Source organism: Protopterus annectens, chromosome 9.part0 (genome assembly GCF_019279795.1).
Source record: "Protopterus annectens isolate FY-2018-M chromosome 9.part0, PAN1.0, whole genome shotgun sequence".
NCBI lineage: Eukaryota > Metazoa > Chordata > Ceratodontiformes > Protopteridae > Protopterus > Protopterus annectens.
The window spans coordinates 1,468,784,099-1,468,799,306 of record NC_056743.1 but is presented as its reverse complement, the minus strand read 5'-3'; the positions used below and the strand labels follow the sequence as shown (position 1 = coordinate 1,468,799,306).

At 38.9% G+C, this 15,208-nt stretch overlaps 1 protein-coding gene across 1 annotated transcript in view; it reads right to left on the bottom strand.

The window, feature by feature from the left end:
* LOC122812122 (adhesion G protein-coupled receptor E3-like) overlaps positions 1–15,208 on the bottom strand; it is a 328,040-nt gene that overhangs the window by 195,930 nt on the left and 116,902 nt on the right. The gene's annotated exons all lie outside the window — the stretch shown is intronic.

Sequence of the window (15,208 nt, the reverse complement as noted above, 5' to 3'; positions counted from 1 at the left end):
ATGAAAAGAAAGAACATCAAAGAGAACCTAAGTAGAATCAATACTTAAATGTTACTTTTTCCAAAGGAACACAAACAATAAAGTGAATGCCAAATAATATGAAGCAAAGAGTTAAGAAAGAAAATGTAAAAAACTGCAAATGTGTCATGACCAGTTTTCCAGAAAACGAAAATGGCAGAGGACACAGTGATTTATAAATCACTAAGGTAGAGCAGTCAAACACAAATGCCTGTCAGGAATAAGCTACTTAAAATGCCACTCTTTTCTGACCCATGCCATACAGGGATGAAACACTAACTATAGTCTGGACGACCCATGTTTAGTTATTATCATGGATGTCTGAGGGAGAGGTGGTGGTGACAGGGGGGGATGAGATTGAATGGTTAAAGCTTGATGGAAAAAGGTTATATACAATACTTTTGAGTGGCACTGGTGACACCTAACAGTGACTGGATATATTTCGTACTTTTATGTGGCCATGCTGAATTGTACTGTGATGGGCGGGGATTTCCTTACTGTGCTGAGGAAAAAAGGAGATATCTGTAGGAGTATGAAAGTCTGTGATTCCTGACCAGGAAGACACTATGGGCCTGAAAGAAGCCAAGGGGGTGGAGGAGTAGATCATTCCACAGGACCTGCGGCTAGCCTGCTCCCTACTAACTAGCTGAGAATGTGGGGAAAGGACTGGTCATTAGCACTTACCTGGCAAGGACAAACAAGCAGCAGGGGCTCTTGCCTAGCCTGAGGATGCCTGGTTTCCATACAAGTGGAATGAATTGACAAGTTTGTGCAGGTAGTAAAGCCACCAGGCAGGGGTTCTGCAATTATGGGAGGCTTAGAATTTTGGGGAGTGATTGAAAATAAAAAAAAAAAAACTGAACCCTCACTTAGACAAATTTGTTTTGAGAATTGTCTCTCCAGAGAAAGAAGCAGACAAGTTGCTGATAGAGCTGTGGGATACAATACAAATTATTTAAGGAAATTTCACTGGAGTAAAAAATCTTATGATGAATATGGTCCCCCGCCCAGAAGAAAAGAGCTTCTGAAGGGTAAATTAAATAATTTAGAAGACTGGATCAGGTATTAACACATGATTGATTGTCATCTTTAAAGATGAGATGGATACAAGGCAATATATACATTTTGTAAGGGCTTTCATAGCCAAATGGACTGGCTTGGTAGAAGAAAGATTTCTGTTAGTAACAGTCCATAGTGTTGTTGGTCTGGTTCTTAAAGCAATCAAGGATGATAATAATAACACATTTTCAGAATAGGCTCAGTGAGAGGAAATGCTAAAATGCCTCTGGAGGCCTGGTGAGGTCCTAAGCTGCAGGGAGAGCCTCATATATTAGGATCAAGGTTATTGTGTTGAAACAAGATAGAACAGAGAGGAGTCTTTATTCTTATGATGCTTTGTTAATAAAATGGTCTAAAATGCAAACTAATCTATTCTGCCTACCTTAATATCCTCTTACTTACTGCTGCCATGACTTTTTTTCAGATTCACAGTATGTAGAAGCTTCTGTTTATTATTATAGTTTTCATTGTTATCATATTGTGATAGTTTTGATTTATTATAGCTGTGGCAGTATGGAATAACTTAATTAGAAAACTAAGGAGATGACGAGAAATTATGAAATGGCATATTCACTGCTAATAAGCTGCTATTGCTTGTTAAATGTAGCATCTTTGTCAGAATGGGATGAACCTGGGTATGAGATCTGGTGTTTGTGATATGCTTCTAAAATACAAACATTGTCCCTCTTTGTGTGTAGTTTGAATTGTCACTTTCTATATGGTGAAGCTTTGTGATTTTTTTCTATGTTCTTTTTCCCACTGTGCCTGTTGACTCTCGAATCTTCACCTATCAGCCATGCCCATGTGTTCCTCTATCCTGGGTGAGGTTGAATGCTGGCCAGGAAGGCTGCCATTCAGGTAGCATCAGCAGTGTTTTTCCTTCATTAGTATCATGGCAATGAAGATATTTATTATTAGGCTTAATAGAAAACCACAAACAAGAAACAGCATATCCAACCAATAAGACAAATAACCATTAATCTCATTAACCCATTTTAACCACAACCTGGATAACTGGATGGGGAACAGAAAATACACCCTTGGGATTCTATCTGTGTCCTTGCTGGACAGGGGCATAGGGTACTGACTTGTTGAAACATGGATTAAATTCTTGGCTAGGCTTGTAAGGGCCTCAAGGCCAATAGCCTAGTAACTTTCTATGATCCTCTGATCTTATGATCCAAAAGAAGGATTGATACCTGATGCAGAAATTGAAAAAAAGATTGATACCAAATAAAAGAACATACTTAAATTCACTTTAGTTGTGCACTTTCATCCACAGGTTTGAGACTTCATCAGAGCTAAAATAAAAACATTTTCATAAGTATTTATATTAGCAACCAATAAATTGTTAATTAACTATTGGCCAGAGTCCAAACAGACTATCACATAATAAAACAAATACAAATCCACATCAACACAAAAAAGTTAAATATGACATATACATATTAATAAAGGTACCAAAAAACAGTCATGGCATGTAATGAAACTGTTCCATTTTATAACTTTGCAGAGTGCACTTTTAACACACATCCTATAGATACAAATTCATTTAAACCTGGCTTATTAGTGGCATTTGGCCTTAACTGTCACAATAACTCTTTGAGCTCTAGTCTAAACTAAAGTTCAAAGAGTTACTGTGGCAAAAGCATCAGCAGTATTTTTTTCCTTCACTGGCATCATTGCAATGAAGGCATATTTATTACTGGGCTTAACAGACAACCACAAACAAAAAGCAGTGTATCCAGTCAAGAAGATAATAGAGTTCAAAGAGTTATTGTGGTAGTTAAGGTTAAATGCCACCAGGAAGCCAAGTTTAAATGAAAGTAAGCTCTAACCAGAGTGCATTTAAGGAAAAAAAACAAACATTGTAACTAAACTTAAAAGAATAAAATATATATGTATTATAAAGTGTTGCAATATTGGCCATTGTGGAAGGGACTGAAAACAATCTATCTCATAAAAATGGCTTTCTATATGTACCTTAATAACCTTTTAGGATGAAAAAGATGCCTATTGTCACCTGTACTAGGTATTTACAATATGTTTCATTATCCGTATACAAAAGGTCATTCGGTGCAGACTTGTAACAGCCTATTTTATAACAGCATCATATTAGCTAATGATAGTAATATCATGCTGGAAATCATTTAAATAGATCTGCCTTATGCAATTAGCAGATTTGACTGCTCTAATTTAACAAGTAAATTAAAATGTTTGGGTTCATTGCCCCAATTTATCTCTTGAATAGAACAGTGTCTGACTGAATGGAAAGGTCTAATCTGCTGCTATGGTAAAACATTAAGCAATGGACAAGTGTGCTACAAGATCTGTTCTCCTCAAGGTAGAGAAGATCTCTTCAGTCTTTACTTGTGAGGTATTTTCTACACAAATGCCTTAATACAAATTATTTAAAGTTTGGTAAATGTGTTACAAATGAATATAGCTGTAAAACTCTGAAGGCCTCTCTTGTTTATTTAAATCAGTGTGTTGCAATAAATACTATAGTTATAAACAATAACATAACAATATATATGCATTTTGCACTGGAGTGTCTATACACCAGACAAAATGAGGTCTTAGAATGGGTGTCATTGATAAAGGTTTGGGATATCACTGATAGAGTTTTTGGATATCCTTGTAGCAACAGGCAAAATATTAAACTAAATATTGAAAACATAGCTGAGAGTGACACACGATTATTGGTTATGCAAATATTTTAAAAATTAATGATAGATCCTTTCTAAAGTCATATTATATGTCCTTGACTAGGCCAAGGTTAGAGTACAGCAGTAACTTATAGAACCCATGCCATTGAAAGAACCAAAAAATAGATTGGAACAATGAAGATTTATTAAATTAATGAGGGCTGTTCAGTACTAAGTTTTGAGGAAAGACAGCATCCTGTAGCTATACAAGGAGTGACTCATATGGGCATTTAAAGCTTTCGGAAGTCATATATTTGGGAGTGCTTGGGCTTGAGTGGATCTGATAGGAGAGATTATTTGAGGTTGATTAGAAAATAATTTCAAAATAATAGAATTGCATCATGGTTTAATTTCCCCTTCATGTGATGGAAATCAAGAATCTGATGAAATTTAAGTCAAATTCAGGTGAGAGTTTTGTCAATTGACATTATGTCTACTATACAAGTAACACAGGCTCTCAGTCTGTGCCTGAAACTTGTATCATTTTACCTGTCTGAGCTAGGTTCCAAGACGTCCATTTATTTTTCATTTTCTATTTAACATTCGCATGATAGAATTACAAAAGCTTGTAAACATAGCAGTAAGAAACAAGTTAAATGCCATAATATGGTTTTCGTGTCTGCCATCTCCATTTGCAGTAAATTAAGTTACATTCCCCTCCCCTATCAAAGTCATTGCCAGGCCACAGCCCTCCTTTACAAAAGAGAAGAAGGGATAGCTATACTTGACAAATGACTACCTAAACTTCACCTCATCTGAGAAATGATTAGCCTAGGACTAAAATAAATCATAATAACCATCCCGTCTAAGGTCACACAAATCCTTTAAGTTACTTGGCCTATATAATCTTTCCCAACAAAGCCTGACAATACACTTGAAGCTACACAATGCCATTTCAGAAATATGTGCAGAAATCAAACACAGAATAGCTACCACTTTACAATCTAATGGGTTAATTCTTCTCAGTTATCAAATCAGGTTATTATACTTCCATCACAAATTGACAAAGTCAGCAAAAGAGCTACTACACCAGACTGGATATTGGTCTCTAAAGTAGAGCATATCAGCTCCACTACTATTGTCTAGAATATCATTGGTGACCACCAGCATACACTCTGACATGATTTAATGATTTTAGTGATGCCAAGGGTTCATATAAATAACGTGTCTAGGCACTTTACATTTTAGCTTGGATGTCTATCACATCATTGAGTTACAGTTCTATTGAACTACAACTCCATTACAAATAAAAAAAAGTTACAAACTCACTCAACCTCCCAAGCACACAACTCGTAAGAGGGCAGTACCATTAGTCCTGCAAGGGGCAAGACCCATTAGTGCTCCCTTCTTGGGATGCATAGGTTAAAGTCATAGGCTGGAACTCATGGGGGTTAGTATTCTTATATGCCTCTACTCCTAGTCATAGGTCAGAACTCATGGGGGGGTAGTATCCTTATATGCCTCTACTCCTAGTCATAGGTTAGAACTCATGGGGGGTAGTATCCTTATATGCCTATACTCCTAGCCATAAGTTAGAACTCATGGGGGGTAGTATCCTTATATGCCTCTACTCCTAGTCATAGGTTAGAACTCATGGGGGTTAGTATCCTTATATGCCTCCACTCCTAGTCATAGGTTAGAACTCATGGGGGGGTAGTAACCTTATATGCCTCCACTCCTAGTCATAGGTTAGAACTCATGGGGGGTAGTATCCTTATATGCCTCAACTCCTTGTCATAAGTTAGAACTCATGGGGGGTAGTATCCTTATATGCCTCTACTCCTAGCCATAAGTTAGAACTCATGGGGGGGGTAGTATCCTTATATGCCTCTACTCCTAGTCATAGGTTAGAACTCATGGGGGTTAGTATCCTTATATGCCTCCACTCCTAGTCATAGGTTAGAACTCATGGGGGGGGGTAGTATCCTTATATGCCTCCACTCCTAGTCATAGGTTAGAACTCATGGGGGGGGTAGTATCCTTATATGCCTCCACTCCTAGTCATAGGTTAGAACTCATGGGGGGTAGTATCCTTATATGCCTCTACTCCTAGTCATAGGTTAGAACTCATGGGGGTTAGTATCCTTATATGCCTCTACTCCTAGTCATAGGTTAGAACTCATTGGGGGGTAGTATCCTTATATGCCTCTACTCCTAGTCATAGGTTAGAACTCATGGGAATTAGTATCCTTATATGCCCCCACTCCTAGTCATAGGTTAGAACTCATGGGAATTAGTATCCTTATATGCCTCCACTCCTAGTCATAGGTTAGAACTCATGGGGGGGTAGTAACCTTATATGCCTACACTCCTATTCATAGGTTAGAACTAATGGGGGGTAGTATCCTTATATGCCTCCACTCCTAGTCATAGGTTAGAACTCATGGGGGGTAGTATATTATATGCCTCTACTCCTAGCCATAAGTTAGAACTCATGGGGGGTAGTATCCTTATATGCCTCTACTACTAGTCATAGTTGAGAACTCATGGGGGTTAGCATCCTTATATGCCTCCACTCCTAGTCATAGTTTAGAACTCATGGGGGGGAAGTATCCTTATATGCTTCTACTCCTAGTCATAGGTTAGAACTCATGGGGGTTAGTATCCTTATATGCCTCCACTCCTAGCCATAAGTTAGAACTCATGGGGGGTAGTATCCTTATATGCCTCTACTCCTAGTCATAGGTTAGAACTCATGGGGGTTAGTATCCTTATATGCCTCCACTCCTAGTCATAAGTTAGAACTCATGGGGGGAGTAGTATCCTTATATGCCTCTACTCCTAGTCATAGGTTAGAACTCATGGGAGTTAGTATCCTTATATGCCTCCACTCCTAGTCATAGGTTAGAACTCATGGGGGGGGTAGTAACCTTATATGCCTCCACTCCTAGTCATAGGTTAGAACTCATGGGGGGTAGTATCCTTATATGCCTCCACTCCTAGTCATAGGTTAGAACTCATTGGGGGTAGTATCCTTATATGCCCCCACTCCTAGTCATAGGTTAGAACTCATGGGGGGGTAGTATCCTTATATGCCTCCACTCCTAGTCATAGGTTAGAACTCATGGGGGGGTAGTATCCTTATATGCCTCCACTCATAGTCATAGGTTAGAACTCATGGGGGGTAGTATCCTTATATGCCTCCACTCCTAGTCATAGGTTGCTCTAATTTAACCTGAAGCTGAAAATAGTAGGTGTCCAAGTTATGTGGCAGTTTATGTAAGATAGGCATGATTTATGTTTACATATAATGTTATAAAGTGTACTTAGTAAAGTTAGGTTAAAACATTTCTTGGTGTTAGTATTGTGTGACAAATTGAAATATGATTATTATTGAGTGTGATATAGTTATTGTTTCAAGATAGTTATATTTTAACTTCTTTTTTTTCTTTCACTACTTCATTATTTTGTCATTTGCTAGTGGTTACTGTTTAATGGTATCTAGGAATTTTAAAATTGCAAAATGTCATTAATAAGGGTGGTAATATTTGAAGAAAATTTAATAAAGTTTGTTGTTGTTTTTTAATATTTCAAGACTACCAGGATATGTGCCTCAGGGGCTATGGTGCCATATAAATATGTGTGTTTGAGCTGATAATGGTGTCATGTATTTTCATGTTCCTCTTGTGGAAAGTCCAACAAAACAGGACACTATAGAACTGAGTCTGCAGGGCAATCAGTGATGGAAGACGATAATGACATTCAAGTGGCACCACCTGATGACACAGTGGCACTGTGCAACAGTACAGATACAGGGATGACCCATATCTACCATTACAGAGGCTTCTGTAGAGGAGAACACAGAGCACACAGACTAACAGAAACATGATAGACACCGTATACTTGAGAGTCTCTCATGGATACCAGCTGTGTCTCCAGTCAATGTGGCATCTGACATTCACATTTCTTTGAGAGGGGCATTGCCACTTTAGGGGAGAAGTGCAGGTGGATACTCCATGATTTCAGAAATGTATCTGATATCACTCCACATAAAAAACACAGAGTGGATTGTTTTAGTTTACATAGAGTGGAACAGCCTTGGTGTTTTTTGTTTAAATGTATCTGATATGGCTATGATACTCAAAATCAGCCAGTGGATATAGAGGTCAGAGATCCATGCTCAGACTGCTGCTGCACACAGCATTGTGGAAATGGTGAGTGTTTTCCATGGCTTATGAGACAACATATACCAATTGCACAGTGACCCATAATAAAAGGACAGGGAATAAAAATGCTGCTGATGCCACAGGTGATAAATATTGCCTTCCATTAGGCATATTATAAACCATATCTGGTCTTTCTCCACATGCAGTACCTGGCCACAAGAGGCTGTTGATAGAAGTTGTTTGGGCATAGGCGAGCTTGCATCAGATTACACAGACCACTGGTGAGTCATCATCAGTGTCATTTTCAGGTGCACAGCCAGCCATCCCTGGTCATGGATGGTGCTGATCCTTGAACTCAGCACATGGGACACCTCATCAGGCTGTATGTGTATGGTACTACAGTTATAGCCCTTCACTGCCTTGGACCACACCAAGCCTCAGTCTCCACAAGCTGACATAGTGCATGCCAGAAATGGTTAAGTCATGGCAACATGACTTCATCACTATAGGATGTGATCACTAAATTCCCACCACCTCACAGCATATGTGGCTACTATGTTCACCTCCCATGCTGTCCCACCACCTGTGCCAGCAATGATGACTGGAGCCTTACCATCTCCTTATCTATGAGGGTATGGTAGTCTGATGCACAATGTGGTCACTTCTTACACTGCCCTGCATAATCTGGCTATAATATTACATGCATCATTTTATTGTGTGTTATATTTGCCATCACCTGTAGTTGTGGACTATACTTTACCTCTTTGCCAGTGCTGCAATATACTATTCATAGGTTCATAGGTTCATAGATAGGTACTAGGCTATTGGCCCTAGGGCCTATATAAGCCTAGCCAAAAAGGTACCCTGGCTTTTGCCACCCAAAAAAATTATTTTCCTGTGCTCCTGTCAAGCAGAGCCAAAGAAGTGATCTCCGGGGTGAATTTCCTATTTCCTATCCAATCATCAAGATTTTTCTTGAAGAGTGCTAATAAGGAGCTTTGTTTGATATAGATGGGTAGTGTGTTTCAGAGTATGGGAAGTCTCTGGGACAAGAATCTATCCCTCCAGCTTGTTCTGCTTATTGTGGTGACAAGGTTTAGGTCCCTAGAGCATGTAGCTCGGAGGGATTGGGATTTCTTTAAGTGGAGCATGTTCAACAGCTCTGGGTTTGACATAGCTTTGTATGTTAGGCAGAGATCACTTCTGAGTAGATGATATACGATGGAGTAAAGCTGGAGTTTTTCGAGACAGTCTGTGTAGGGCATCTGTTTGAGGCTGGTAATCCTCTTTGTGAGGTATTCCTGTGCACTTTTCAGTTGTTGTAGATATCTGGTGAGGTACATACCAAAAGGGGCATTGTACTCTATAATGGGTCTAATGAGTGACAAGTAGAGGGGAACAATGACCTATTTTTTCCTGGATGAGAAACCTTTTGTGATGAGGTGTCCCAGGTAGAAGGATTTCCTGACTACTGTGGCAATGTGATTATCAAAGGCGAGACTACTGTACACCTGTGTCCCAAGGTCTCTTGTCACACTTTCAGTGTTAAGAAGACTACCACCTATGTGGTAGTTCATGGTTACAGAATTTTTACCAAAGGGGTTGACAACACACTTTTTGGCATTCAGCTTAAGGCCATGGCTTTGACACCAGGCATCTGTCTCAATGAGGCCGTTTTGTAGGATGTCCACATCATTAGGAGTTTCAGTTATGGCTCCTAGTTTGCAGTCATCTGTGAACTTCATTAGCCAAAGACCTTCTGTGTTAGCCTGTACTTCAGAGAAGTAGATACCAAATAGGAGAGGACCCAGGACTGAACCATGTGGTACTCCACTTGTCACTGGTCTGAAGTCAGACTTGAAGTCTGCTACTTTCACATTGTGGGTTCTGTCAGTGAGCCAGTTAGCATCCCATATCTGCTCAAGTATGTTCATGTCCTGAAACTCTACCCTGCCAATCTAATGCCACTATGATTTATATGGCAGGCCCCAGCATGATTCTCACCAGTTGATCTAGCTGTTTGTGCAATAACACATTGTGGAGTGTGTGGCACACAATATCATGACACATATTTCTGGGTCTACTGAAGTGCCCCTGGTTTTGTATTTAAATATTACAGGCATACACTTTTAGCAGTCCCAAATATCCACTCTTTATGTTTTAAGTTTCTGCAAGGGCTATATTATAGGTCTTTTCCAAGCTTTCCTTCTTTCCTTTCCATCTTGGAGAACCAGATATGATCCTCCAAATGTTGTAGCATAATTTTGAGGACATGGTTTATGATTTGTGAGGCTAACACCTCTAATTAGTCTAAAGTGTCCCTTGTGGGTTGCTGGAAGTTTCCTGTAGCTAACATTCCTAATGTTGTACAAATTTATTTTCTGAACTCTAGCTATGTTTCTTGGGCAGCACAGAAAACAACTTTCTGATTTTTAGTAGGGCAGTACTGTATACATTTATTTCTGTGTGACAGGTTTTTTAAAAGTAATAAAATGAAAAAAAGTCAATTAGATGATTAAAATATGTATAGTTTAAAGAGTATGTAGAAGCTAGTAGTAATGAAGTAATACATTTTCATTTCGGACTTAGTAATGTAATTTTATTTTATTTTTTTATTTGTTGGGCAAATGAAGTTATCTACTAATGTTGCTGTTTCCATCTTTTTTTTTGTTTGTTTAATGAGGTATGTTTCATTCATTAGTGATTTTCATTTGCTTATCATTCAATGTTTTTCATCTTCAGTTATTGACTGTACAGTCATAACATCTTCTCAATCAAAACTGACAAAACCAATCCCCAGGATTCAATAAACTCTGTGTAGGAATAGTGTTATTCCTACATGGAGTGAATGGTGTTCACGTCCGCATAGCCTTCTCAGCAGCACACTATTCATATTAATGAAGGCACACTACTGAGAATGGATCTGTGGACATGAACACTAAATGAGTGCAGGGGTGTGTTTCAGTAGTCCTTGTAGTTCCAACACTCCCCCTGCATTCTCAAAGTGCCACACGACCCTTTGTAAATACATTCAGTGTTTTCGGACACTGAAAGCAACTAAATATAGTAAAACAGTGTCTACAGGCACTGAAATAGGTAGAAGGAGTAGAAATAAATGCAGGCTGTGTGTGAGAGGTACTATCATTGTGAAAGTGCCATACAGAGCTTTACAATGCTTACAGTGTCCACGGACATTGAAAGCATGATTACTATAGGGAACCAATGCAGGGGGTGTGTGACAGGTACTGTCACACACAACTTGCATAGTGAAAGTGCTGTACAGCACTTTACAATGCTTACAGTGTCCATGGATACTGAAAGCATGATTGTCAATGGGAAGCAATGCAGGGTGTATGTGACAGGAACTGTAACACCACCCCCCTGCATTGTCAAAGTGACATACAGCACTTTTACATACCTCTGAACCTCTTAGAGCAAAATATCTGGAAAAAGCCTAAATGATGGGGGGACAAATAGGGACAGATTTTAAATATTGCTCTTACAAACTTAGAAAGATGATAGCATAATAGGTTTTGCATTAGCATGGATTTTCTGAACGGTGTGGAGTCTTAAACTCAAATGTTTGTCATTATTTAATTACTTCAATCCTCAACTATTTGCAAGAAAGGAACAGATTCTAGGAGGAACACACCAAAAATATGAGGCAAAAATCTGGACATTCTGCAAAAATCTGTACGGTTGAGAGGTATATGGGCACTTTACAGTACAAGTGTGTCCTCAGACACACATACATACCTGTAAACCTCTTACTGCCCCAACTCTGGACAAACCAAACAGAGAGACAAAGGTCCAAAAATAGGGACATATATTAAGTACAGCTTTCATAAACTTAGAAAGTTGATAGAGGAACAGGGTTTGTATTAACATAATATTTTTCTGAAAGATTAGATGTCTGAAACTCAAATGTATGCCATTTGATATTGCTCATACAGACTTAGAAAGTTGCAGATCTTCAGTTCCACCAATAAGTGCCCACAACTGCCAAGATGATAGTTCCACAGTTTATTATCAAAAAAACGAACAAACGAACCTATACGCACATTGAAACACTAAACATACTAGATCCACAGCAAATGCGATACAATGTTAAGCGCTTTCAGCCAAAACAGCTGGCCTTCATCAGAGTTCTGATGAAGGCCAACTGTTTTGGCTGAAAGTGCTTAACATTGTATTGCATTTGCTGTGGATTTAGTATGTTTAGTGTTTCAATGTGCGTATAGGTTCGTTTGTTCGTTTTTTTGATAATAAACTGTTGAACTATCATCTTGGCAGTTGTGGGCACTTATTGGTGGAACCGAAGATCTGCAAGTACTTGAGTGGATTTAATTCTGATGTCAGACTTAGAAAGTTGATAGAATGACAGGTAGTGCATTACCAAATATGAATTTAAACATTAGTATTAATACATGTAATTAAAGTACTTGCATTATATTTCTTTCAGTTATAAGTGAAGTTTAAGCGTAGCTGAGCAAGTTTGCCCTTTGTGGCACTTTGCTCAGCATTGCTTAAACATCTCGTAGGAGCTAAATACAAATATGTATAGCTTAAATTCTCAATGGTGAGACAGTGTAGTGGTTAGAGTTCCGGCTTTGCATGCAGCAGTTCACATTTCGAGTACCAACAGGGACCCTACATTTTTACATGGGAAAGCATTGTTAAAATTATTTATTATTTTTAAATGATGTAGTAAGTGATATGTGTTAACCAGGATAGTGTAGCTGGTCCAAAATTGAAGTGTCAGTGGCTAAAACATATGAAATCACCCATGTAAACACAAGTCACCCGCACAGTATAGTCACACCCCAAGGCAATGTAATGAAAGCACATAGGGGGACATCACATAAAGTAAATCATATACACTTAATAATATGTCAGTAATGATTAATTAATTTGCAATTCTGACATATTTTTAAAATGAAAACTCTGCAATGCTTAGCAGTGCTTAGCTCTGCTCAACTGTTTTGAGCATTGCTTAGGCATTAATTCTAAGCAGCAGTCAGCTCAGGTAAGTGGATTTGTGCACCACTAAGCACTGCTTAACATTTACCCCTTTAAGCACTGCTCAACTCAGCTTAGTGAACTTGCGTACTGCTAAGCTCTGCACAACATTTTCAAAATGGTCAAATGACGGCAAAGGGTTTTAATATGGCCCAATGTAAATGGTACAGAGGGGAATACAGCCAGAACCGGTTGTAATTTGATCTGTGAAGGAACTATATCTGGCGTTGATGAGGGACTGTGCTTTTGGGCACAGTGCTAGGGCATTTTGGAGTCCAGGGTCATGGCTGGGCTCCTTGTTGAAGACCATAATGGCAGACCGCTGCAGAGCCAGTACCAGGGCTCACAGTACAAAGCAGAGGCCTGAGACCATCTGGCATGAGACCTCACCAGTTCCACTGGAATCCCCCCAAACCAATGAGAAGGTACAGCATCATTATGCTGACCTAAGGTGTAGGAAGGGGCACACTTGGCCCAGTGGATCCAAGATGCTCGGCTACAGAATGCTCCAGTATAAGTATCTCTTCCTTAGCTGTACCAAATTCTAGCCTATCTGATAGACACATATGCATAATGTTTGTCTTTTTCCCTTACAGCTGCAGCAGAGAGGACTATCAATGTGGAGACCCATGCCTACAGACTGTCAAGGCTGCACTGACAGGCTGGTGAGTACATATCTACTTTGCTGTATATAGTGCAATAAATAAGAAGGAGTACATTGTTTACTGCCAGTAACTATAGTGTGTTCTGTGTCTAATGAATAAATAAAGTTTGTCAGACTAATATTGATCTACAGGATATGCAGGAAGAAAGCACTGTGTCATGTTACTCAAATAAAGATTTATACCACAAACTGTTGTGTTTACTCTGGTATGTTGTAGAAACAGAATGTGTACAGGTTATTCACAGCAAATATGGCTTTAACAGCATGCATTAACTGAGATTGTTCTGAGAACCAGCTAAGCAAAACTGTAGATTTTGGAGCTGTAAAACAAGATATAAATGAAATATGAAATATGTTCTGCACTAAGATCTGAACCCTAAATAGTAATCTGTAATATATTATAGTGTGTCCCCTGCAGCATTGCTTCTGTTAACCTTGGCTTTTCACGCTGTATTATTTCAAAGGAATAATAAACAGTACACTATCTGTTATGCATGATTCACAGGATTACAAGGTCAGACTGTCTAACCAAGTGGGTATTAGGCAGAAATCAGTCAAGCCAGCCACAGCATTTCCCCAATAGCTCAGTGTGATGAGAAACAGCTGTGTTGTTCAGTTTTGCACACCCAGACATGGTTTGAATCCAGGGAGTGGTACTGAGATGTGTGCATATATACATTCAAGAAATCTTGAATATTTGTAGAAACAGTCAGGTAGTGTTAACAGATATTTTCTCCACAGGTCTTACAGATAAAGGAATGTATTGTAGTAGCTGTATGAAGGGTATACTAATACACCATGTACAACTGTTCCACTGACCAATGCCATGTCTGCAAATAACAGCAGGATAGGTACATACAACATGCACGCTTCCTGATACATGTCTCTCAAGTGTCACGCTGTCATGGCTAGTGGTCACTGCTGCCAATAACCTTGGATGCAGATAGGAATCCAGGCAAAGTATGCCAGTAGTACACTCACACAACATCAGTGCAGGATACCCTTTCTTTGTCATTTATGTAACCCTGACATTTATGAGTCCCCTCTAGTCATGTACCCAGAGTTGTCACAGTTTGCCCCATACCATTCCAGGTTGACAGTTTAACAGGTATGTATGTGCTACAGAAGCTATGGCCCATGGGTAGATGTAAAGTGAGGGCAGACGTGTAGAGTATTGAGCAGTATTGTTGTGAAAAATAGAAGACTATACTGTTGTTAATGGACTGTTTTCTCTCTCCCCATGCCTTATCTGCATCAATAATTATTATTCATATACTACGGGTATGTTCTGAAAACCTATTGTTAGGACATGTGTTCTATTATTGTTCATATATTTAATTGGTTGCATATTAACATATCTTGTTCAAATACCATTGTTGGTGGCCTGTTGCCATCAATGTAACTTGCATGCTGTTACAATGCTTACTGTTGTTCCATTTATGCATGTATTCTGTTTGCTATGCAGCTGTTCCAAATCTATTGTTTTGGGTTAATTCAAACACTCACGTATGTTGTTATAACTAATTATGAAATGTTTTGTTCATGACTAACCAATATATTATGGAAAATCTTAATACCATATCACATTCAGGAAGGCAGATCCCAGTGGATACACCTCTCCTACCTCATCTGGC